Genomic DNA, 27,178 nt, shown 5'->3' with positions numbered 1-27,178 from the left:
ACATTTTTCTCTTATTCTGTGGATTTTGCACATTTTCCTCCAATTGCTACTGCTATTTTTCTGCAACCACTATGCGCGCGCAGCTGCAAGTGACGTCATTGTGACGTCTGCTCCAAAGTGGTCTATAATTTCGTTATTTTACTAACCCAACTAATGCCATATCCGGGCTTTCCAATAGGTTGCACATACGGGGAAAAAGTAGCTTTCTTCTACTTAAGAAGAGTTGTGCACTTTTAAGCACTTTTTATTTTAATATATCTCTTTACATAATTTTTTTTTCTACTTAAAAGCTATAATTTCGTTATTTTACTAACCCAACTAATGACTCATCCGCGCTTTCCAATAGGTTGCACGTGAGGGGGGAAAAGTAGCTTCCTTCCACTTAAGAGTTGTGCACTTTTTATTTTAATATATTTCTTTACATAAATACTATTTTCTACTTAAAAGCTATAATTTCGTTATTTTACTAACCCAACTAATGCCATCCGGGCTTTCCAATAGGGGAAAAAGTAGCTTTCCTCCACTTAAGAGTTGTGCACTTTTAAGCACTTTTTATTTTAATATATCTCTTTACATAAATATTTTTTTCTTCTTAAAAACTATAATTTCGTCATCCGGGCATTCCAATAGGTTGCACTTGAGAGGAAAAAAAAAAAGTAGCGTCCTGTGTTTATATCTTAAACTGCCGCTTCAGTGCAGTATAGCCACAGAGCTACAATGAGCATGATCTCCCGTGGCACTACAATAGGCTACTAATAATTCATTAATAAGGGCTGTTTTCTTGTACAAAATTAAATATTTTAAGTTAAATGTACAGTGTTAGACATGTAAAAAGACGAGATTCTAACAATGTCAAGATCAAATGCCTGACACAGTATTTTCACAGACTAACACACATCATGTCTCTGGCATAGACTACAGTATTTAAAATAGCATATATGCATTAGTTATATTCTTAATTTAATTTACAGAGCAATTCCTGCAAAGATTTTAGGTTAACTATAGTCTATAGAAGAGACTAGGATGTGTATTTATTTACAGTTTATGGTGTCGACTCGCAAGACTCGAAGCAGAGTGGGGCCGGGGCAGGGGCGTGGCATCACGATGGTGTCTCTCCATCGTGATGTCGGTCAGCCATCATGATGGACGATGATATCATCCATTGGCACAGCCCTAATGGTGTCTTCTCCTGAGTGCACAGTAGTAATAAAGTACCTTGGCCAGAACACATCACATTCTGCCAGTATGTCGGTGGGACGTCAGGCAGATTTGAGGGGAAGTACATAAATCTTCTCAGTCTTTAAACTTGGCTCCAAATGTAGGTCCAAGAATTCTTCTGGTCATCTACTGGTCATCAATTCATCAAAAATGATCATCTATATAAAAAAGAGGTGAAGAGATCATGAGCAATAACATATGTGCCTCATTTGTTAATATTAGTTAATGCATTAACTGACATGAACAATATATTTGTACATCATTATTTTAACAGTGCATTAATTACTATCAACTGATACAAATTTTGATCTTAATGTGTTAGTAAATGTTGAGCTTAACATTAATGAAGATTAATAAATGCTATAGACATGACATTATTGTAATGTGTTACCAAGATAACTATAAAAGTGTCCACGCCAACAAACGATAATGTTCTGTTTATTATAAATGCACGGTCTGCCACTTTTGCTTAAGCTCTTTAAATCAGGATAGATTCTGAATGGCTATCAATGTTTTTATTGTTCATCAGCTGGAAAAAAATGTTCTGAAAGCGATTCCAATGATATTGTTCCTTTTTTCATTATTGTTATAGTTGTGGTGTGGACTCTGGTATTCTTTTAAATTTAGAATAATTTTTAAAACTATATATCTTTATTGTTATATTTATCATCCTTAGTGTGAACAGGCCTTTTTTACTACACTACTGAATTTGTTTGGAAATTTGGGCTGTTGTATTTGCACTGAATAACTAAATAATTAAAATTATTAGTAAAAATGTTTTACACTTTCTTCGCAAGTTGAATACTGAAGGCGGTCTGGCAGAAGCTAGATATTTTACTTCATAACAACTTGTTAAATATGGATTTTTTTTCTTACACTAACGCATCACTTCACTTCAGAAGGCCTTTATTAACCCCCCGGAGCCGTGTGGAGTACACATTTTGCTTTGGATAGATGCACTTTCTTCAGCTCATACTCTTTGGTATCATTCACTTCCATTATAAAGCTTGGATGCATCAGGACATTTATTAATATATCTCCGATTGTGTTCATCAGAAAGAAGAAAGTCACATACACCTAGGATGGCTTGAGGGTAAGAAAATCTTGGGATAATTATAAAGTGAACTAAAGGCCCCGATATACATCAAGCAAAGTTCTTTTTCGTTCTTCATTTAGGTGTAAAATGAAGTTCGAAATACGTAAGCAGCAATATATGTAAGCAGCCCACACTGCTGAAAGCAACGTTAGACGAATATGTAAAAATGTTGTGCGCCTTCCTCTCAGTAACAAATTAAACAAAATTTAGAAATTATCAAGGACTTTTTAAGGATGATTGTTTGCACAAGCTCTGTATGTTACTTAAAATCAATCAGCTTTCTCGTATTAAACACTAAAAACAGTGTAAGTCTCTTTTCTACTATAAAGCAGCTTTCTAGCGTTCATGTTTTCACTTGCGGACATCTGACTTCTATGGACTCGAGAGGAGAAATAAACTGGAAAAGATTTTACGAGTGAAAGGAGGAGGAGCCTCAGCACACACCAACCTTACGTAATGGCCACGGACCAATGGTAGTACGAAGGTGTTTACCAGCTGAAGCAAACTTTTCCAGAAAGTTCGCTTTCGGCCTGATTTTGTTCGAAATGACGTCACATCAATTCCTTCTTCAATTTTGTTTGAAGTATGTTGGGGCCTTAATCCTTTAACCGGTGCTTGGAGCAAAAGTGTCCCCCAAATTCAATGCAATGATTTATATTTGCGAGAGAATCACTCACTCCTTTGACCGAAAAGCTTTTGTAGCATATTTAATTCATACAGTTAAGACTATTCAATTTCTGTATTTTTACTTGAATACTAAGCTAGACTTGCCTGAAAAACACTGCCTTATTGGCCCACTATCTTTGAAAACCCTGGTCTAATGCATAAAATCCCAGGTAGAAATAGATCACTCATTATTTTACCATTTCTATCCCCAAATACAACTATAATTTTTTATTATTATTGTTTTATTATATATTTTCACTACAGTAATGTTACAAAATATTTTTATATAACAATGTACACTTATAAAACTATACATTGTGTTATAGTACCCTGGCATTAAATTACCAGTCTCTCTGACTGTCATGATCTACAGTGGCATGAAAAAGTATGTGAACCCCTTGCAGAATCTGTGAAAATGAGAATTTTTTTTAATAAAATAAGAGGGATAAGTTTTCACCCCTCAGCTCTTAATGCATCGTGTTTTCTTCTGGAGCATCAGTGAATGTTTGAACCTTTTTTAATAGTTGAGTTTGAGTGCCTCAGTTGTCCTCAGTGTGAAAAGATGGATCTCAAAATCATACAGTCACTGCTGGAAAGGGTTCAAATATGCAAAAATGCTTGAAAACTGATGAATCTGCAGGAGCTGGAGGATTTTTCTGAAGAACAGAGCTCAGTTTAACTGCTCAGGACAAACAAGAGACTCATGAACAACCATCACACAACAAAAAAAAAAAAAACAGTTGTGGATCATCAGGTAACCACACACAGCTAAATGCAAACATCTTTTATGTAAAATATCTTACTCAGGACAGTACTAAACAAAAAATAACATTCATTTTTTATTATCCCTCTTATTTTATTAAAATATTTCTCATTTTCACAGATTCTCAAGGGGTTCACATTCTTTTTCATGCCACTGTATATATGACTGTCTCTCTATATATTTTTTCCATCTATTGGAAAGTCATATAAAGGCATCACTGGGGCAAATGGTAATGCTAAAATTATATTTGCTATGGTCTCCTTAGATACCTCTATAGACCTTTACAGTGCTATAGTTCATTTAAACCTAGAAATGTCCATTGTTCATTCATATATCTCTATTGAGAAGGTGATTTTGTGTGTTTGCAAAGAACTCGATAGAAATTATGTGAAGGTCTACATTTTTTGAAAAAGTCTTAAAAATAGAATTTAAAAAATAGTAAATTGGAAGTGCTGATACATGAAGATATCCTGGAGGTGCGTGCCAAATCTCTGACTTAATAGCGGTGCAATACGGAAGCTTGACTTCCATGGTTGAGGCTAACCACAACATCCTTACAGCAGGTTCATATTTTATTTTTATTTATTTTTTGTTTGATCTCTATTGTGATGGTACAGTGAACATAAATTCTTTTTATTATCTATATATATATATATATATATATATATATATATATATATATATACACACACACACACATATATATGTATATGTATCAATCAAGGAAAAAGGCATTTAAGCCAGAGCAAAATGGAAATTTTTTTTTTTTTAAAAACGCAGTGCTTTAGGGCTGGAATGACGCATCAATGACGCATCAATGAGGCTAACCGCAACATCCTTACAGCAGGTACTTATTCTTATTTTATTTTTTGGTTTTTGTTTGATCTCTATTGTGATAGTAATAATATTATCTGGTTTGAACTGACTTTAATTTTCTTCAACTGATTTTGCTTTTTACAGTCATTTAATACATTTAGTTTGGTGAACCCTTGTTATCTATTTTGTTGCATTTTATATATATATTATATCATTTTAAATTTATATATACACACACACACACACACACACACACAGACATACATACACACACACACACACACACACACACACACACACACACACACACACACACACACACAACACCAGTCAAAAGTTTGGAAATGGGAAGATTTTTAATGTTTTTAAAGTTTCATCTACTCACCAAGGCTGCATTTACTTAATTAAAAATATAATAAAAACAGTAATATTGTGAAATATTATTACAATTTAAAATAACTGTTTTCTATTTGAAAATATTTTCAAAATGTAATTTATTCCTGTAATCAAAGCTGAATTTTCAGCATCATTACTCCAGTCTTCAGTGTCACATGATCCTTCAGAAATCATCCTAATATGCTGATTTGATGATCAAGAAATATTTGTGTACAATATTTTTTTTTTCAGGATTCTTTGATGATTAAAGAGTTCAAAAGAAACTTTTTTTTATTTGTTTATTTGAAATATAACTTTTGTAACATTATAAACTTTTGATCACTTTTGATCAATTTAATGCAACCTAATTGGATAAAAGTATTAATTTCTTTAAAAAAATAAAAAATAAAAATTCTTACTGACCCCAAACTTTTGAACGGTAGTGTAAAATGTTACAAAAGCTTTGTATTTCAGATAAATGCTGTTCTTTTGAGCTTTCTATTCATCAAGGAATCCTGGGGAAAAAAAGTACACAACTGTTTTCGAACATTGATAATAATAATAAATGTTTCATCAAATCATCATATTAGAATGATTTCTGAAGGATCATGTGACACTGAAGACTGGAGTAATGATGCTGAAAATTCAGTTTTGCATCACAGGAATAAATTATATTTTAAAATATTTTATATAGTTATTTTAAATTGTAATAATATTTCACAATATTACTGTTTTTACTGTATTTTTAATTAAATAAACACAGCCTTAGTGAGTAGACGAAACTTATTTTAAAAACATTAAAAATCGTACCATTTCCAAACATATATATCCCTCTCTTATTGTTTGTTTTGGGAATTTGCTTTCTTGATTTCTTTAAAGATGATTTCCTTTTTTGTTTTTTGTCTGTTCATTGAGCTTGTGCAGTACTGAAGATTTATTGTGTGTGAATTGAAAACAATACTGGTGACATTTTTTGTTAGTTGTCCATGCGATTATTTTGTACCAAAAAAATATGGTTCATTTTCTTTTTTTGAACATTTTCCTTTATTGTGTAACAGTTGACATTTTTCAAAAGGACTTTCATTTGTATGAGATGTTGACGTGTAGATATATATATAATATATATAAAAAACAGTTCAAGTTTGACACACAATCTTAACATTATAGTTAATGGCATACAATTTTAATTTTTAATCAAGGAAAAAGGAATTTAAGCCAGAGCAAAAAAAAAGGCAAAAAAAAAAAACATTTAAAGTATGTTTACCTTAAAAGATAAAGACTAAAATAAAAAGCATAACATTCTTGTGCAGAGCTTTAGGGCTGGAACGACGCATCAACGTAATCAATTACAAAAATGTTCATTTGCATGGAATGACGTGTCGACGAGTCACAGTGTTTACATTCATCCCGAATCCCATCATGTTTCACACAAAACTCCTGCACAGATGCTAATGGCTATTAAGGCAGCGCTACTTAATACGGTAGCGTTCATACAGTCTTTTGGTTTTTATGAGCGTGACAACCCCGTTCTATAACCGAACTGACACCTGCACATTTTCAGGACTCACAACCGCATTCTCCACAAAACCTGCACTGAATTAACAAAACTACACCAGAAAACTACTTGTCTAGGTATATTCTCCATCTGAAATGTTAAAAAGTCATGCAAATATTTGCATTTTGCTGTCAGGAGTGGGCAAGCCTTATGCACAAGTTAATTTCCACTAAACTACAAACTTCAGTGAACGAGCACCACCATGAAACAGATGGAGCGCAATCGAATAGGAGCGCCATAATTCTGACTAAAATATACATTTTGGTAAAATATTTGTTGTTGAATGTAGAATTTTAAACCTACGAGGAGGTGTATTTTTGTGATAGCTGTAAGTGTAAAGTGACTATTGTAAATCAAAATAGCTTAATATAATTAGTCTGAGCTTTTGTTTTTATTTATTTTCATTTTTAGTTTAGTGAATTTAACTTCTGCTTTAAAAACTTCTGCTTTTTTATTTTTAGATTGTAATGTTATAATGTTAGAATACATTGTGATTTGACCATTGTTTGCACTGGATACATTCACTATTCACTTGTTTTCAGAGCCTTTAATATGAACATTGTTTGCAGGACAACACTGGGCAGGATATGAAATAAGTTTTAAAATAAATACAGTTTTTTTTCTAAATCCAAATAGAAAAAAGTAGCAAATACCAAGATATATACCGTACATCGCCATTCAGCCAAATTCCTAGATATGATTTTTTTGGCCATATCGCTCAGCCCTACTTCAGTGCTTCTCAAATCAGTCCTGGGAATCCTCTACATTGCTCTTTTTCCCCGTCTCTCTAATCAGACACACCCAGATCAAGTCCTGCATTCTCTGCTATAGGGTTGATGACCTGAATCAGGTGTGTTAAATGAGGAAGACATCTAAAAAATGCAGTGATGGGGGGTTCCCAGGACAGGTTTGAGAAGGCGTGGAGTGACTGATACATTCACATCATTCGAATGAAAGCCAGGGTAGGTCACAAATCATTTGTCTCACCTGTGTGAAGAAAACAACTTCAGGATCACCACCATGGACGGACAGAGCTTTGGACATTGAATACTGGTGACGTTTCTTCCACTGAACGTTTTATTCCTGGTAAAACATTAAATATCTGTTCATTTTTCCACAGTTTTTATTCTGTTTAGAATGAGTAAGGGTCACACTTTATATTAGGTGTCTTTAAAGTCCGCGTGAACCAGAAGTCGCTCAGTATTGTGACGTATTTTCCATGTGAAACAGAATTTTGAGTGAGAAAAACAGAGGGCGTGGTTGGTTTTTCCCGCTGGGAATTTATTGGACCTAGAAAAGTGGGCGTTCTGTTCAGTTCACTGTCAAAGCTTGCAGCAGACTGACGGATGGGGGGGATGCTCTACCCAAACCATAAAACTGACGTCATCAGAGAAAGAAGGCCACAGGAGTGTCAATTGGGTATGCCAGGGTATAGCAACTATTCATTATTCATTGCATGCATGATTAACAGAATTATATTACTATGTATGTGTAACATAAAATTTGTATTTTTAAATAAAACAGAAAAGTCAGTCATTAAAGTGATCTGGTTGTTATATTCGTGTCATGAAAGACCAATGGTGCTGCCAATGTCACAACGTGATTTTGCAGTGTTGAGTATTGTAGCCAATCAGAGATTTCTGTTGAAAATAATGACCAATCAGAGGTGTTTAAGTAACCGGTTGTCCTAACCAGCTGCGATGGTACGAATGTAGGGCTGGACGATATGGCCAAAATTTATATCACGATATAATTCTTAATTTCGGTCAATACGATATAATTCCGATATCGATATGAACTATATAATAGCCTCAGAAAAACTGCCAAGAACGGCCACAACGGATGTCTGTACCTACAAACGTCTGAAAACTGAATTTGCCAAATCTATGAAATCTCTTCCTATAAAACTATATAATATTTTAGAAATAAAAACAGTACAAATAAATTTATGTTCAGCTTTTATTTGTATTTAGCCTTCATACAAACATAAAAAATAAACATAAGACTCACTCACTTTAGTAATATTAATATCTTTAACATTAAACTAATTAATGTAGGCTGATTTTATTATCCTTAATATAGATTAAAACAAAAGTGCTTCAGCCAAGATAAAGATTGTGATTTGTGAACAGTAAAAACAGTGAGAAACAACAAAAACACATGGGGCAGGGACGTTGTTGAGTGTTGATGACACTAGGGGTGCAACGGTTCAAATTGCTCACGGTTCGGATCGTATCACGGTTTTAGGGTCACGGTTTCGGGACCGTGACCCTAAAAATAGGACTACTGTCAAATAAAAATAAAGAAAATAAGAACAAACAATCAAACTACAAGCAGCATCACAAACAAGTACAATAAAGCAAATATTCAAATAAAATAAACAGTGCTTTTCAGGTTTTTCAGGTATCTAACAGTAGATTTCAGGTACAGAAAATGGATAAAGTAATCAAATATAAAATAACACTGCATATTATCTTTACTGTATAAAATAAATAAAGATGAATCATTATTGAAGTTACAAAAACTATTCAGTCAAGAGCAGTGAGTGATTTCTTTGTTATTTGTTGTTTGATTTAACATTAAAAACAGGCAGCAGGAATAGTTTTTTTCCCTTTAAGACATGCACGATACATATACTGTTACACATGCGCTGTCTTTCTCGAATGTTATACGTTCACTTAAGACATAACTGACTATGAACTGACTAGGATACTCGCTAAGACGGGCATGTTGACATAATTTTTGTATGAATTTGTCCGCTGAAGCGCAAGACTTGAAAGAGAACTCAGTATTTGCGCGCTGACTGAAATAAGCGTGTGCGCGCTTCGGATGAGCGCACACAAATCTTCTCACAGCGCGTGCGAGTTCTCTTTCGCTTCTTGTTCTTGAAAGTTTAAATCAGCAGAGCTTAAATGAGTTTAGTTTAAACACAGATAGCAATGTGTGCTGTTCAGGTCTCACCTGCGCTCGTGCGCTATCAACACCCGTGTGATGACGGCGTAAATGACTGGACATTAGAGCAGACGGCACTAGCTGTTAACAGTTTACAAAGAGTGACTGTTTTGTCCACGCTTTTTGATTATCGTTGTTGTAACGTTTTGAGCATCCATCGACTGAAACATACATTATCTGAACTCTGTCTCTCTGTTTTCCACGTTGCTATTTTAAACAAACCATATTAACCAATAGATACGCTGAGCACTGGCTGATGGCTGCGTGTCTCTGTGGTGCACGTCATCACGCAAATAGCCAATCGCGTTCTGCTCTTTCTAACCGCTGCGCCTCAAGTCAGTGAGAAATGCTGTAATGTATATATCGAAATACCGGAAATGTGTTTAAAAATCATATCACCGTTATCGAAAAAAATTATATCGCGATATGTATTGATATTGAATTATTGTTCAGCCCTATACGAATGTATTCTATGACAAAGGTTGTTTTGGTAACTCGGTATGTATTTTTATTAATGTTTAAATGGGGTAATATTTGTGAATTTGATTATGTACCTATCCACTTCCTTGCGAGTGCCACTTCCGTTAATCTCTGGTGCCGTGGTGTGCACATGCCGTGAGAGCCCACCCACACTGTGTTCTGATTGGCTGTGATTTTTGATTGATTGACTTAGATTGTCCTCATTTGTAAAACTACGACGTACAAAAATGTTTTTGGTAAGCATATTAAAAATAACACTTAAATTGGATAATATTCAGACTTTTGAGCTTTGAAGTGATGGAAAAAGTGTGAAGAAAGTGGGACTGACTTTTTTTTAATTTAGCCTTTTTTTTTCTTTTTTTTCTTTTTAAATTAGAAAGTGGGACTCTCACGTCGAAGGACATGAGTAAGATTGGATCATCAGGGTCTGCCATACCCAGGCTATTGGTGAAATGATCCCACTGGAAGGCCATTCCAGAGGGAAGTACATTTTCAGATTTTGATTACAGATAAAGCCAATTTCTTTGTGCATGTATTAACTTGCATGGATGAATTGTTCACCACAAGACTAGTTGTGTGCTCTAATAAAGTAAATAGGGCCAAGTTTAATTTCATGACCACTTCAACTACTATGTATGCACTTGCATAATAAAATGTTAGGTACAATGTAGATATTTATTGTGTTCATGAAGTTTTACAAAACACTGCTATTGAGGTGGGATACAGGTATACAGGACAGGTGGACTGGTTAGGTTTAAGATGGTTTAAGGGGCAAGAGAAGGGTCAACAGTGAAATTATAGATGTAATTACATAGATTAATTACAGCTGTAATTACATGCAGTTTTTTTAATAAGTTCAATATAAAACATGTAGTTACAAAATATGGAACAAATGACTAATTTAAATGTTAGTATGTAGATAAAGACACTTAATATAAAGTGGGACCTTAATAAGAAAAACTTTATACTATACCACACATTAAGTGTTAAAGGATTCGTCCACTTTTAAATAAAATTTTCTTGATAATTTACTCACCCCCATGTCATCCAAGATGTTCATGTCTTTCCTTCTTCAGTGGAAAAGAAATTAAGGTTTTTGATGAAAACATTCCAGGATTATTCTCCTTATAGTGGACTTCAATGGTCTCCAAACGGTTGAAGGTCAAAATTACAGTTTCATTGTAGCTTCAAAGGGCTTTAAACGATACCAGACAAGGAATAAGGGTCTTATGTAGTGAAACGATTGGTCATATTTGAAAAAAATGATCGCCTTGCACATGCTTACGCATTCTTCAAAAAGCTTACGCCGTTTATCCTACGCCTTCCCTATTCAACTTACGGAACAAACGCGGCATCAGTTTAGTTTTTTTCCTTAAGTTGAATAGGGAAGGCGTAGGACATACGGCGTAAGCTTTTTGAATATGGAAAGCGGAAGCACGTGCAAGCCAATCATTTGTTTATATAAAGCATATACAGTTGCATTTTTTAGAAAATGACCGATCGTTTCGCTAGATAAGACCCTTATTCCTCGTCTGGTATCGTTTAAAGCCCTTTGAAGCTGCTCTGAAACTGTCATTTGGACCTTCAACCGTTTGGAGACCATTGAAGTCCACTATAAGGAGAATAATCCTGGAATGTTTTCATCAAAAACCTTAATTTCTTTTCGACTGAAGAAAGAAAGACGTGGACATCTTGGATGACATGGGGGTGAGTAAATTATCAGGAAATTTTTATTTAAAAGTGGACTTATCCTTTATTGTAATATTAAAAAATGATTACTCACATTCTCATATACATTCATTTTTGTTATTCTCGCTCATGAACTGCAGATCTATTCAGCATGAGGCTATATAACATTAGTCAAGTGTTTCTGAATGATAATGCAGAAGTCCTTTAGATACACACCAGACTCATCAGCTCCACGATGGCAGCAAAGAAGTCCCCAGACTCTTAGCAATGGCCTCCAGATACAGACAAAAATGCCACCTGCGATAAGATAAGATAAGATAAGATCATTCAATCTGAGCGAACACTGTTTGTTACTGAACATCTCTGAAAATAGATTAAACCATTAACTAGTCTTCATCTAGGTTATAGTCACTTCTATTTAGCGGAATCCATCACAAAAATGTCGTCGTGTTTTGCCACCTGACACACATAACTCTGGACGATTGTTCTCTAATGTCAACAAATCACTTCTATTTCGATGTTTATGATGCATTTAATAGTGTGAAATCGCTCCATCAACTCCGAAATAGTTATAAATGATAATTTGATCTAAGCAATATCGGATAATCTCGAGTAAGAAACTGTCTGAAAGATGGATAAGGATGAAACAGCTCGCGCGCGCCGGTGTTTCATCAGGTTTTAAGAGTAAAACAGCGCATTTCTCACCTCTGCTGTTGGTTTCCAGTCTATTTGGTGTGGCCATCGTTGTGTTAATGTCCTTTATAAACTTAATGTACAAAGGCGACAGACATAAACAAACTTCTCGCATACACAGAGCGCGCGTAAGCGGCGCAGGTTCAGCGCGCTTGAAATTGGAGGGTGAATTTCTCTTGAATGAATGAAGGAGGGGCATCACACAAGCCAAACTTAACTTTACATACAACCAATCAAAAGTCATTACACTTATGCCGCGTCAAAATCTAAAATGACTAAATTCTTTACTAGGAATTTTTCTCTAGCCATCAATGTTCGTTACCATGGCAAATGTGTCCGTTTCTTTGTGAAAGCACAAACTGCCGTTTAGCGCGAATCTGTGTTTATATTTTCATTTAGAATTATCGGTTCTGTTAATAATGTTCGTGAAGGAAGAGGCTTATTTTGCGCTTCTTTCTTTCTTCATGAAGCTTGTTTCTCTTCCTATATCAATGCACTTCCGCAACATTCATTCAAAATTCATATATAAATCAACATCAATCAGTGTCCAAAAAGTGCCTCTACAAGTCCCACTGAGAAACACTATGATTTGAAACAATATTTACATCATTAAGAAGACTTCGTTAATGGTAAATAACATCAAACAAGTGAAATCCTACATTTCTGCTAAACTTCAAGTTCAACAAGTGCTCACAAGAAGGTCTGTATGTCTTTTTAACTTCATAAACACAATAATGGAGGAAATTCTTACCTTTTAAATACCTTTTAAATAATTCCTTCCCTTCTCATGAAATTTGTGTCAGCTGCTGCAAGAAGGAAATGAATGAAATCCACTAATTTTCTTCTTTTTTGTTAAAATGTCGCCAGAATTAAATGGTCTTAATCGGTATTTTCTGTTCTTCGGTGTTTTCTGCAGCAGCAGCAGCATTATAATAGTTAATCTGGTTGTTTTAGAGAGTCCTGAAGAAGGCTGTGAGCACGTTGCCTGTTGCCGAGAAACGGTTGTTGTTCCCGCGCGTGTTCAATAGCGCTCTTCCTTGGTTGATTTTTGGTTGAAAGTGAAAATGGAGCATCGCGCCCCCTGTTGATCAGAATCAGAATCAGAAAGAGCCAGGACATACTAGGAATTTGTTTTAGTGACAGAAGCTCCACAGTGCAACAGAGTGACAGCGACAAGACAAGACACAAGAAGAATAAAAGAATAATATACAAATACACAAGATAGACAAAGTGCAAAAAAAGCAAAAAACAATATATAATATAGGTAACACTTTACATTAAGGTTCCCTTTGTAAAGGGTTTATAAAGGTTTTTGTTAATGAGTAATAAGTCATTTACAAATACATTATAAATCATTAATAATGCGGTTATAACTGCATGAATAAAAAGGGCAACTTTAATGCAATACCTGCCAAATAGTGAGCCGTTTTTAACTCACATGTTATAAATGCTTAATAAATGTATTTAATAAAACTTATTTAAAAGGTTAGTTCACCCAAAAATGAAAATTCTGTCATTTATTACTCACCCTCATGCCGTTCTACACCCGTAAGACCTTCATTAATCTTCGGAACACAAATTAAGATATTTTAGTTGAAATCCGATGGCTCAGTGAGGCCTGCATAGCCAGCAATGACATACTAAAACATTTAAATCAGTTCATGTGAGTACAGTGGTTCAATATTAATATTATAAAGTGACGAGAATATTTTTGGAGCGCCAAAAAAACAAAATAACGACTTATATATTGATGGCCGATTTCAAAACACTGCTTCATGAAGCTTCAGAGCATAATGAATCAGTGTATCACATTAAGGTTGGTTTATCACATTAAGGTAAACACATGTATCACATTAAGGTAAACAACTGGTTTATTTCATGATGCAGCAAAAATTGACTATCAGACTATTAGACTGAAGGGTGTTGTATTTGTGGTTTTCTTATTAATATCTTATTAATATCTCATGACTGCCACTTTTCTTACTATGTTGCTTACCAGAAGTTTCTGTCTTGCCTAGGATACTCTCCAAAAAGGTCATGATGCCTATCCACAGCAGTGTATAAAAACTGATTTCATGTTTTTTTAAGATGAAATTCCAACTTTATTTTGAAAATAAAACATAAGAAAATAACCATAACTTGATGAGATATTAATAATGAAAAAAATAATTCCAGTATTAGTTAACTGTGAACCATAATGTAGGGTGGACACATATGAACCATTTATTAATGTGTTATAAACATTAATAACCTGTGAAAGTGAACATTAATGTAAAGTGGAAACCTGTGAACCATTTATGGCTAAGACAGAAACTTCTGGTAAGCAACATAGTAAGAAAAGTGGCAGTCATGAGATATTAATAAGAAAACCACAAATACAACACCCTTCAGTCTAATTATGATAGTCAATTTTTGCTGCATCATGAAATAAACCAGGAATCTGATTTTGAGTTAAATAAGTGTTAATAAATACATTTATTAAGCATTTATTACATGTGAGTTAAAAACGGCTCACTATTTGGCAGGTATTGCGTTAAAGTCGCCCTTTTTATTCATGCAGTTATAACTGCATTATTAATGATTTATAATGCATTTGTAAATGACTTATTATTCATTAACAAACACCTTTATAAACCCTTTACAAAGGGAACCTTGTAAAGCACCATAATATAGACAATTTGTAGTTATGATGTGTGCAAATTAGAAATATAAATAAGTATGTGTTTTAAGTAAATAATGTATTATAGTGTTGTGTGTTCCGTGTTTGTCAAGTGTTTATGAGATGGATTGCTTGAGGGAAGAAACTGTTCCTGTGTCTGGTCGTTCTGGCGCTCAGAGCTCTGTAGCGTCGTCCAGATAGCAACAGTTCAAAGAGGGAGTGTGCTGGATGTGAGGGGTCCAGAGTGATTTTCTTTGCCCTTTTTCTCACTCTGGATAAGTACAGTTCTTGGAAAGCGGGGAGGGTTGTACCAATGATTCGCTTAACAGACCAGACTACCCTCTGTAGTCTTCTGTGGTCAGAAGACTACAGGGGGTAGAAGAAGACTACTTGATGTCTGTCTATGCAAGTTAAATTACTCCTTAAAGTTTAATGAACAGCTATAAAGCATGTAGAAGTAATTGCTCAGAATGAAAATTTCACATCAGTATAAAATAAACTATCCGACCTTAAATGAATACATGAATCTGTAGGGAAACAGCCTGTGAATCCAAATACAACTAATAATCCATCATTTGCAAAGGTTTTTAAGAGCTTCATGGCCGGTTTCACAGACAGGGCTTAGATTAAGCCACGATTAGGCCTTCAATTAAGGCATTTTAGTAGCTTTTATAAACATGCCTTAGAAAAAAATAAACATTACTGCTGTGCATCTTGAGACAAAACAATGGCAGTGACATATTTATGATATATAAAATGCAAACATGTGTTTTAGTCTGGGACTAGGCTTAACCCTTGTCTGTGAAACCGGGGGCATAGCTTATATCAAAGAAGTAATCTTTTCCTGAGCAGATATTAAAGGATATATTAATGAACAACTGTTACACAAGCTTCCCACACAACTGATTGTGTTGTCAAGTCGGTAATAATTTATAATAGGCCTATTTTAATTAATAACAAATAAAATCATTGAATCAGATAATGTTACATATACCATAAAAAATACTTTAGAAATGCAATAAGCTTTGATATGTTTTCATATATTCATATTTAAATGTGCAATACCTGTGACATAGTCTTTGTCTCTAACATGCCCCAAGTGCTATTCCACTGCTGTGATTTAAACAAATCCAGTTATTAGCATTTCAATCTGTGTTATGAACTTAGAATGGACCAATATGTGTCAGAGGATGACTCTTCAGTTTCTAATCTGACTAATGCGGACTGCACTGACAATAACAACAAAACCACAAAGGCTGAATGAACTGTACATCCTCTTGGCTTTTTTTCCGAGAACTCTAAATGTCATTACGTTTCATGACTTTTCAATTTTAAGAACTGTTTGTTTACTTTGATGTCAATGCAACAAGAAAAAATGGGATGTTTTTGGGAAGTGCTGCATATACTTGCAAAGTAAAATCCAATGACAACACAGGATATTTGGAATTCCCCTTGAATTATCAATGAAATATGACCTTTGATCATCAAAGTTATAGATTCCAATGTATTATCTTCCACAATATTTAAAATTTACTGCTGAGAGTTGTGATGGCTTATAGAGTCAAATTAGTGTTGCTTTTATGAGAAGAAAAAAAGAAACTTATTACAAAAATCACTTTCACTTTTATTCAGTTTAGAAAAAGTTCTCTGCATTTTCAACTGCAATTCAACAGAGGCAGAAATAAGTTGCTGACCTAACTAAAACACAGTGTGGGTACTGCGTTAACCACACTTGAGCAGCAAATCACACCAAAATTCTCCTTGATTGTCTATCTGTCACTGGCTCTAATATACATTATGCATTCAGTTTTGGAAGTGTGCATTTTTGCAAATCTCATTTCATAAAATTTTAACATACAAAAAAATGGAAAAAAAAGTGCTTACAAAATTTGTGCACAATAACATAGATAGACATAAACTTAGACATAAAACAAAAGAAAACCAATACAAATATATGTCTTAAGGCAAGTTTTTAACATTAAATGTAAAACGTCATCAGCCGAACATGTAAACTCATTTACTCACTCATCCACTTTTACAGCCTCATTGTGTTTATTATCATGATCTTACAAGCTATTCTAACTCAAACTTTCAGGGGAAATGTTTTTGAAATAAAGACTGAAAGAGTTGTCAGAAGCCTAATGGTGGTGACGTTGAAGTCATGTGACCGTGCTGTAGTTCATTTATATAGCCCACATTTACCTTTTTACCTTTCTGTCGATTGTATTTAGGCTTCAGAATCGTACACTTTTGTTGGTCACAAAGCTGTTTTTCTGCAATAATTCAAAAGCCAATGGAAAAATCCTTTTGAGTTTTTGTTGAGGGAACCAGGGTGATGCCAACTTACAGGTTGGCCTACAAAAAAATGTCATCCATGCAGCACAAGACCTTAACTGACTCTAAAACTGACCTCAAGACTCTAAACTGGACTGGTAACCAGTAAAGAGGGGCAAGTGCAGATGAAATATGGTTCCTCTTAATAGTACCAGGCATAAAGTGTCAGAGTAAATAAAACAAAAACACATAAAAGCATGTGTGCAATTCTCCAGATCAGTACCTGAGATTTCAGTGTGCAACAGCCCAAAGCTGGAAGAAGTCACTTTTCACAACAGCATTAATCTGTTTTTCTGAACCAAAGGTAATGGTCAGATTTTTAAAATGCACATTGGTGGGACCTTTAACAAATCCAGTATAGGGCTTAAAATCTGTTTTCTCATGCAATTGTAAAACAGTTTAGACATTAATTTCATCACGTTTGAATGCTCATGAAGTTACAGCTGAGTATTATCAGAATAACAGTGTTGTGCTTTTTTTTAAACTTGTATATGAAAGAAAATATTGTATTCCATATTGCAATACTGGACTCGGTTTTCCATTTCCAGTGAAATTAATGAACCGGAGGTCTGGATCTTTTGGGAAGGTCTTTTCCAGGAGAGCTGCTCCAGAAAGTGAAAACAGGAGCTCCTAATGCATGCACAGGTAGAGACAGAGGGGGCGAGCCCATGAACAACAACCCAATGAACCATAATAACTTGTGAAGCAACAATCATGTATTCACCCCACCTTACTAAACTCCATCATCTGCTCCTCAGTTTTAAAACCATGGACGGGCAGATCTAGGGACATCGGTGATGATGGGAATTGGTTCTGTTTCTTCCTCTGACAGTTTTATTTCTGGTAAGAAATCACATACAGAATTTATGTTGGCCAATGGTGTTTATTAAAGCTTTAGAGTAATATGAACAAACATTGCAATTTAACTGATCTGTAAAGCATTATATATAAGTTAGAATGTAATATTGAAATGATATTTTGGAAACCCTTTAGATACATACCAGAGTCATCAGTGTCACAGCAGCACAGGAGTCTCCAGACTCTTATTAGAGGCCTCCAGAGACATTCAAGTATGGTACCTGTGGTAAGAATTTGTTTATATTCTTTAACCAGGTGCCTCCAAAATTAGCAAAACAGAGCATAAAGAGGGTCATACACTGGACAAGAAGCTCCACGTGTTTAAAATTCAAATACATGTTTTCTCTGAGTTAACGCACATGGGCGGCACCATTCGACAACACTAGAGGCAGCTCAAAATCCTGCTGCGCCACTCACATAGTTTTCCATTTATGCAATGTTTTTTATAAACACTTTTTGTTATACTGGTTGAAACTCTCTTCACATCCTGATAGCAATCAGTGTTTAATTTTAAAAGTAATGCATTACAATATTACGTTACTGCCTAAAAAAAAGTAACTAACTGCATTAGTTAGTATCGCAAAATGTAATGCATACTTTTCATAAAAAGTAACTTTTTCTCACCTGGGCTGGGCTTCCTTGTTTGTTCTTTAATAACAACAAAAAAGTTCTATTTATGGCAAATGTAAAGGCCCTTTCACACCAAAAGTGAAATGAATAAGCTTCAGGCTGATCACAAATGTGATGTTTTTCTAAAGTAATTTTTGCTTATTAGTATGGTTGAATTGGATCATCGAAGGTCAGCAGCAAAGACACTGGTTAATAAAGTGAGATAAAGTATGTTTAATTTAATATGTAATTATTACAGGTTTGTGCAATATTCTGAATTCATTTTGAGGAATACTGAATGAGAAATGAAACTCATATGCAAATGAGATGAGTAAATGCTCACATTTAGTCTAGAACTACAATAACTGTCATGTTTACACACAACACCTCTGCACTTACTCTTATTTCTCTCAGCATGGGGACAGAAGAGCTGTCAGTCATTACATGGGAAAACAAAGTAACTTGCATTACTTATTTGTAAAAGTAACTCAGATATTTTGTTGTAAATTTAAAAGTAATGTGTTACTGTGATGTCCCTACTCCTAATGCTATTGGTGCAGAATGTGGGGGTTCCTGATTGGTTCCAATACATTAATTGATAATTAGCAATAGAATGTAAAAATGGTTGTGTATTATTGGAGAATAGGCACTCTCTGGGGAACATTTCTCGGGAGTGACTAATTTTTGTGTTTACCTTATACATGTAGCTTAATTTCTTATCTTTTAAAAAAAAAAAAAAAAGATAAGAAATTAAGAAATTAGTTTCTGCTATACCCCTAGATTTCTGTTCATTATTATTGGTTGTATAATTTGTTGAATTTAATAAATCTTTTCTTGAATTTGATTTCATTGTCTAATCCCTCTTTTATGTTACTGCTTGGAATGAGCGGGTCGTAACAGTTACTTAATTACTTGGAAAAAGTAATCTGATTATGTAACTCATGTTACATAGCCTACTGATAGCAATCAATATTAGAAATGGTCTAAATACTAAAAAAATGTACATGTATCTTCTGTGGAAGTCTCAGGGCCAAAAAAATGTTAGTCCAATCATTGCATTCAGCCTGAATGCAATGATATGATGTTCTACCTGCCTGTCAACTAGACATGTGCCGATATTCGGTAATACAATTGTACTGAAGTTGAAGATGTGAACTCTATGTATGAGTTACAGTCTGATAATGACCACAAGATGAATAAGCCTGACTTCATGTCTGAAAGTCCATTTACTTGTGATGACCATGTTAACACTTGTTCTTTGTCTTCACTTTATAGTGTGACTCGAGAAGAATTAATCAAAGCACAGCACGCAGATGAAACTCTTCATGAGTATTTCTCTTTAGCTGCTAGAGGAGGAAATGAAACTTCATCTTCCTTTTATTTTCTTAGAGATGGATCATGCTGGGCATGCTTATTTACTCACTGTGATGAGCCAGTCTACATGTTATCCTGCAGCTTATCCTCTGAGATCGATTACAACTAAATCAATTTTAAAGGCTTTAACAAGTTTTGTCTATTTTTGGCATTCCTAAAACCATTCAGTCTGATCAGGGCTCAAATTTTATGTCCAGACAATTCTCTAAAGCAATGCAACAACTCAAAGTTAAACACAACATCTCGAGTGCTTATCACCCTCAGAGTCAGGGAGGGCTGGAAAGATTCCATCAGACTCTTAAGTCACTTTTGAGATCGTATTGTGTTGAACTTGATTGTGACTGGAAGGATGGACTTCCTTGGATGTTGTTAGCTATTCGTGAGGTTGTGCAAGAGAGCACAGGCTTTAGTCCTAATGAGTTAGTGTTTGGACATACTGTCAGGGGCCCTATTGCTGTCTTGGCAGATGGATGGAAAACATCTGATCCACCTGAGAATGTCTTAGACAACGTGAGTAGTTTTCGTTACCGACTCTATGAAGCCAGAGGTATTGCTCTACGAAAATTAGGTAAGTCTCAAGGAAAGATGCAGAGGTTGCATGATCGTAAGGTTAAGTCCAGGAATTTCCAAGTAGGAGATCAAGTGCTCGCTTTGCTACCTGTGCTGAGTAATCCATTTCAGGCTAGGTTCACTGGACCTTATACGATAGCGAAGTGTTATCTTAATAACAACTATCTTTTAAACACGCCTGATCGTAGAAAGAAAGTACAGGTTTGTCATGATAATTTATTGAAACCATATCTAACTCCTGTACCTTCTCTGTCTGTTAATGTTGCGACAACTACTGAACTTGTAGATCCGAGTGTTTCAACAGCATCTGTAGATGTGGCTGACAATCTGAAGGAGATTAAATGTCCTTCTCGAGGAGAAGTGGAAGGGCGCCTCAACAACTCTGAGGTTCTAGCTAATTTAGCTGATTATCTGTCTCATTTGTGTGAATCAGAGAAGACGGATATAATCAAGTTGGTAAGTTCATTCCCCTTTCTCTTTTCTGATGCTCCTACCCAAACTGATGTCATTGAACATAACACTGATGTTGGTATGGCTCAACCCGTAAAACAACATCCATATCGTGTAAACCCTATAAAAAGGAAGTTGCTTCAGAAAGAGGTGGATTATTTACTTACTCATAATTTAGCAGAACCTAGTTTCAGTTCTTGGAGCTCTCCCTGTATTTTGGTGAGTAAATCTGATCATTCTTATTGTTTCTGTACTGACTACAGGAAGCTTAACTCTTTGACTGATTGTTTCCCTCTACCCAGAATTTTGTGGCTTTATTACACCTGATAGTTTTCTGCAGTACACGGTTATGCCTTTTGGAGTTCGAAATGCTCCCGCTACATTTCAGCGGCTAGTAAATCCGAGTGTTGTTTGGGTTGATGGGATGTGAAGCTTACCTGGATAATGTGGTTTTGTAGAGTTCTTGGTCTGAACATCTCACACAAATTAGAGAGCTTTTTGAATGTTTGGCTAAAGCTAACTTGACCATAAATCTTGCCAAGTGTGAATTTGGCAAGGCCACTGTGACATATTTAGGTAAGGTGGTTGGCCGGGGGTGTGTAAAACCCATCAGCGCTAAATTTGAAGCTATCTGTAATTTTCCTGTTCCAGCTACCCGTCGCGAGTTACAACGTTTTCTTAGGATGGTAGGTTACTATATAGGCTTCTGTCAGAACTTTGCGACTGTTGTTGCCCCTTTGACCAATTTGTTAAGCCCAAAGGAACCTTTCAAATGGTCACAACAGTGTCAGTGTGCCTTTGAAAATGCTAAGTCCCTTTTAGCCAATGCTCCTGTGCTTCCTCAGTTAGAAAAACCTTTCCTCCTTGCTATTGATGCTAGTGCTTATGGCGCTGGTGCTGTTCTTTCGCAAGATGTAAATGGGATTGAGCATCTGGTCAGTTATTAAAAAAAAATAAAAATTCAATCATCACCAGCAAATGTATCTTACAGATTAGACATATTTGTGGCAAGGATAACCTGATAGCTGATGCTCTTTCTCATGCGTAAGATATCCCAGTAGTGTCAGGAATCTTCTCTCTTTCTTTTTCTCTCCTCTTCCTCAGTTCTTTTCTCCATCCTTTCTTTTCCTCTGTTCTCTCTTTATTCTCCTCTCTGATGTCCTAGGGCCCAGGATTCCGGGAGTGAGATGGAGTGGGATTACAGAGATGAGTATCGTTGCATTCATGTACATTTTTATATCTGATTTGTTTTGCATGTGAATTATATTTTGTTTTCTTTTGTCTGTTCTTTAGGGAACCTCCTTTTGGAGGTTTGAGGTGTGACATCCCTCAGCCTACTCGTAATGCTATTGGTGCAGAATGTGGGGGTTCCTGATTGGTTCCAACACTTTTAATTGATAATTATCAATAGAATATAAAAATGGTTGTGTATTATTGGAGGATAGGCACTCTCTAGGGGAACATTTCTCAGGAGTGACTCATTTTTGTGTTTGCCTTGTACATTGATAATTTCTTATCTTTTTTGTTTCTGCTATACCCCTAGATTTCTGTTCATTATTATTGGTTGTATAATTTGTTGAATTTAATAAATCTTTTCTTGAATTTGATTTCATTGTCTAATCCCTCTTTTATCAACAAGCTGATCCTCCATCTCTGCTGTCCAGATCCATTTAACTTTGTGCTGCGCCATGACTGCGTTTGTTATGCTTCTGTCTTCTGTCAGCTCGCTTTCTGATTGGATATTTGGATATTTCACGTCATAATTTGGATATTTCACGTCATAATCTCCAGAGCATGCGCGTTTGGATATTAGATATTTCATGTCATAATCTCCAGAGCATGCGCGTTTGGATATTAGATATTTCATGTCATAATCTCCAGAGCATGCACATTTGTCCTCGGGTTCCCCCCACACATCAGGATTTCTGATCATGATTGTTATGAGCAGAGTTATTTATTCATTTATCCAATCCTGTTGTCCTGTGTTTGTCTTGTGTATTTTCTCTCTCTGTGTATGCATGTTTGTATTACAGATGCGGGCGTGACTTGTGATAACCTGTTGGAGGCTGCAATTGGTTCTCCTCCTCACCTGATCTGGATATAAAGACCGCCCCAAACACACTGAAGGGGCCATCATTGTGCCATTGTGTCTTTGATCGTATCTCATCATTACTTCGTATCGTTTGTTAGTCTAGTGTGTCATGCCAGAGAGATTGATTGTGAGTGATTATTTGGAGTTTGTATTTGTGAGTGTGACTGTAGTATTTTGATTGTTGATATTTCTTGTTTACTTGACCCACGCCTGTTGACTATCAATTCTAGATTTTGATTCTGCTTTGTTTGCTACGGACTTCTGTAAATATTACCTGTAAATACTTTTGTATATTGCCAAATCGAGGGATGTAGGGGGTTTGACGCCATTTTATTTTGTACATATTTTCATATTGTTTTTGGTTAGGGAGATTAAGTTAGGTAAGTTTGGTTAGGTAAGTTTAAACTGTATTTTGTTTTCTTTATTTTCAAATTAGGAATTGTAGAGGTTTAAAAAAAAGTATTCTTCCGTTTGTTATTTTGGCCTTGTCTGCCCCTGACGCTAAACCATCTTTAAGAAATAAATCTTTTCTTTTCGGAATCTCTCTGGTAGTGAGACTCATTTCTTCCTCTTCCTGTTGCGGCTGACCCCTACGGTCGTAACAATGATCAACATGTTGAATATTTACGATTCAAGATCGGCGCCTTCTGAGTCAATATTATTAATATTGAACCACTGTACTCACATGAACTGATTTAAACATGTTTTTAGTACATTAATGGATCTTGAGAGAGGAAATGTCATTGCTCCTATGCAGGCCTCACGGAGCCATCGGATTTCAACAAAAATATCTTAATTTGTGTTCCGAAGATGAACGAAGGTCTTAGGGGTGTGGAACAGCATGAAGGTGAGTAATAAATGACAGAATTTTCATTTTTGGGTGAACTAACCCTTTAAACACGCTATGTGCATGGCTCAAAGGTGAGCGCTGTTGGAAATTAACGGAGAAATTCAGGATTTCTCTGCCACATTTAGAGTGCAAATCAGCCTGATGGTGTTGACAAATGCTCACAAAATGTATTTAGGCTACTTATGGAATATTATTATAAATCAAATAATTTTTACACATTTTTTTTTACAACCTGCTGCTAACACACGCTTGTATTCTGTGAGCTACACTGGAAACCCAGAATAAGACGTAGCCTATATCGCTAAAAGAAGAACAACAAACCACTGGAAGGATTGTTGAATTAAATTAAATATTAGTTTAGAAATTAGTTAGTTGTCTTAATTGTTGTGTTGTCAATCACTTGTTGTAACCTCAGGTGGACCTTTGTCATCTCCATCAGTTTTTGTCAACTCCGTCACACCGTCAGATGAAGATTTCTGTTAATTTTGAAAGAAATAATTTATTCTTTTTTTCCATTTATTGTTAAAATATTAAAACTTCAACTAAACCACATGATATCATGTCTGATTTACCTGAGAACATTAGTATGTTTAATATTAAAAAGGAGAGTAGAGAATTAAGGCAACATAGCTTAATTGAAGACTTTACACTGATGTCGGATGGATCAAATTAAAATAGCATGTTTTTTAATGCGTCTGACGGAGTTGACACAAACTAAGTTCTGAAGTGAATAAATGCACATAAAAAAAAACATTTTCAGAAAAACCTGTTCACTTAGCCTATACATGGTTCATTAGCTGACATCTTTGTCTACAAATATATCAGTTTAAAAATAATGTATTATAAAATAATAAAAACTTAACTTATAAAACATGTTTTGACCATTATTTCAAGAATCAGTGATTACAGTTTATTATAAGAGAACATGCCGTTAAACAGGTCACTGATTTTTTTTCCGTATGCATTTACCGTTAAAATTACAAACATTTTTTACAGTGAAGATGTCATGTTTTGTAATTGCTGTTTTGTATTTACAGGTCAACTTATCATAATCATCTATATCCCCCAACTGTTCAACTTTTTGAACCTTTTGCCTGTAACTCATTAGGAAAGTGTATCGCCATAATCTTATGACTCATCGGCGCTTCTCTCTGGTGTGTAAGGACTGCAGGATTAGGCTACTTTAGTGTGGCGTAATCACTCAGTAAGCAGTCTTTTGTGAGGAAACACTATCAAACAGTATGTCCTAAAACATTAATTATAGAGACAGTTTTGGATATTACAAAGTTGATGCTGTTTGCTAAGAGAAGTCACTGAGATTTTTGTTTTTATTTCTATTTTTTTTTTATCCGCAAACAATGATTGGCGTAAAACTTAAAGGGATAGTTCACCCAAAAATGAAAATTCTGTCATCATTTACTCACACTCAAGTTGTTCCAAACCTGAATATGGGTAAACAGACAGTCGATAGGACCCCATTTACTTCCATATTTATTTTTCTCCATAATATGAAAGTCAGTGGGATCCATCAACTGTTTGGTTACTGACATTCTTCAAAATATATTTTTTTCTGTTCAACTGAAGAAAGAAATTCATTGGAACAACTTGAGGATGAGTAAATGATGACAGAATTTTCATTTTTGGGTGAACTATCCCTTTAAAGCCATGCAAATTTAAGCAGTGATGCCGATAATCTGGTTTATTTATTGCTGATAATTTTTTTTCGGCTTATAGAAGTTCTGAATGGCCATTATAATGTAGGCCAATGGGAGAGAAAGAAAGGGAGAAGGAGAGAAAAGAAGAAACTACAGACTGAACAATCACACGCTGACTAGAGACGGGCACAGAACTGTCCCGAGAGAGATAGAGCACCACTTCCTCACCAGCTGCCCTAACTGAGGAAATCAGAGACATTTTATACAAAATTAGAAATAGCCTACTTTGCCCTAACTTCATAAAATTAAACAATAAAACACAAATTCAACATTTATTAGGTGAAAAAAATGAGAACGTTTCCTAGCAGCAAGACATTGATGCCTGTCACAAAAAGAGGGATTCGACTAATCAGTAATGCTCTCTCTCTCTCTCTCTCACACACACACACACTTTTATATAGCCTATATATAGGCTATATATGTTGATTCACTACAAAAATGGTGATTAATGTAAAAAAAAAAAAAAAAAAAACCTACAATTTACGATTTCTAATACAGCGAGACTATTGAGAAATGTCATGTAGCTTTTCAGTCGTTCAGCTTCTTCATAGCAGCGCTGACAAGTTTTATGCACGTGAATGTCTGTGAGTGTGTGCGGAGACAGAGAGAAAAGATAGAGCATGCTCCAATAAAAGGTATCTCAGTATAGGGATCTCCTAGTATCTCCTAACCAGTCCGACCCCTACCCTAAACCTAACCCTCACAGAAACCTGTGCAAGTCAGATCTCGAACACATCATCAACGCAGATCGTCATTGTAACATTTCAGATGCGGTAGCCTATTATTCGGCATTTGTATTTACCACTAACTCGAAAATAGTTAGCCTATATTTATTAAGTTTTAGGGAATGGAAAGCAGGACGGAAAATATCAAGTGCCATCATGCCATCGTGTCCATATTACAATAGTTTAAAAAGATGCTGCAGTTAAAAATACAAAATTCTCACCTCCGTTATTGAGTTTCATGTCAGTCATGTTAGTCTTTGATTAAAGTAATTCCTGCGAATTTTAAATGGGACAAGCTGCGGCGAATTTCCCGCGGTATAGTGCCAGGAAGAATTAAAATGTGCAGCTTAATTACAGTTGCACAGCTGGCGCGTGAAAAGGTCTGCTGTTGGTGGAATTAAATATGTCAGTATATGTAAATAAAACATTTACTTCTTCATTGGTTCACAGTGAACCAATGAAAAAGTAGGCTAAAGGTTTGTTTTGACCGGAGAAGGTTGGTCTACAGAGGCTGTTGGGTTATTTTTGGAGCTATAGCTGTGCTCCCTGAAGAAGGAACTCTCGTTTCCTCAAAGTGGTTGACTACGAGGACTCGTTTCCTGCCGCTTTTTGACAGCGAGTTCGCTCTGCGTCATCCCG

The 27,178-nt window shown here is 35.3% G+C and overlaps 3 long non-coding RNA genes across 3 annotated transcripts; 1 reads left to right on the top strand and 2 right to left on the bottom strand.

The window, feature by feature from the left end:
* Positions 1-7: 7 nt before the first annotated feature.
* On the bottom strand, positions 8-13,443 carry LOC125248951. Its single transcript, XR_007180459.1, has 4 exons — positions 13,055-13,443; positions 11,827-11,907; positions 7,477-7,572; positions 8-1,376 (listed from the first exon to the last, which is right to left on the bottom strand). It is a non-coding gene; the product is annotated as an uncharacterized LOC125248951 (long non-coding RNA).
* On the top strand, positions 12,628-18,847 carry LOC125249058. Its single transcript, XR_007180492.1, has 4 exons — positions 12,628-13,003; positions 17,845-17,941; positions 18,055-18,139; positions 18,290-18,847. It is a non-coding gene; the product is annotated as an uncharacterized LOC125249058 (long non-coding RNA).
* On the bottom strand, positions 16,566-26,943 carry LOC125249003. Its single transcript, XR_007180476.1, has 4 exons — positions 26,761-26,943; positions 18,298-18,375; positions 18,026-18,136; positions 16,566-17,926 (listed from the first exon to the last, which is right to left on the bottom strand). It is a non-coding gene; the product is annotated as an uncharacterized LOC125249003 (long non-coding RNA).
* Between the last annotated feature and the right edge of the window lie 235 nt (positions 26,944-27,178).

Source organism: Megalobrama amblycephala, linkage group LG1, assembly GCF_018812025.1.
Source record: "Megalobrama amblycephala isolate DHTTF-2021 linkage group LG1, ASM1881202v1, whole genome shotgun sequence".
Taxonomy (NCBI): domain Eukaryota; kingdom Metazoa; phylum Chordata; class Actinopteri; order Cypriniformes; family Xenocyprididae; genus Megalobrama; species Megalobrama amblycephala.
Note: the sequence above shows the minus strand (reverse complement) of the source record. Positions and strands in the feature narration are given on the sequence as shown.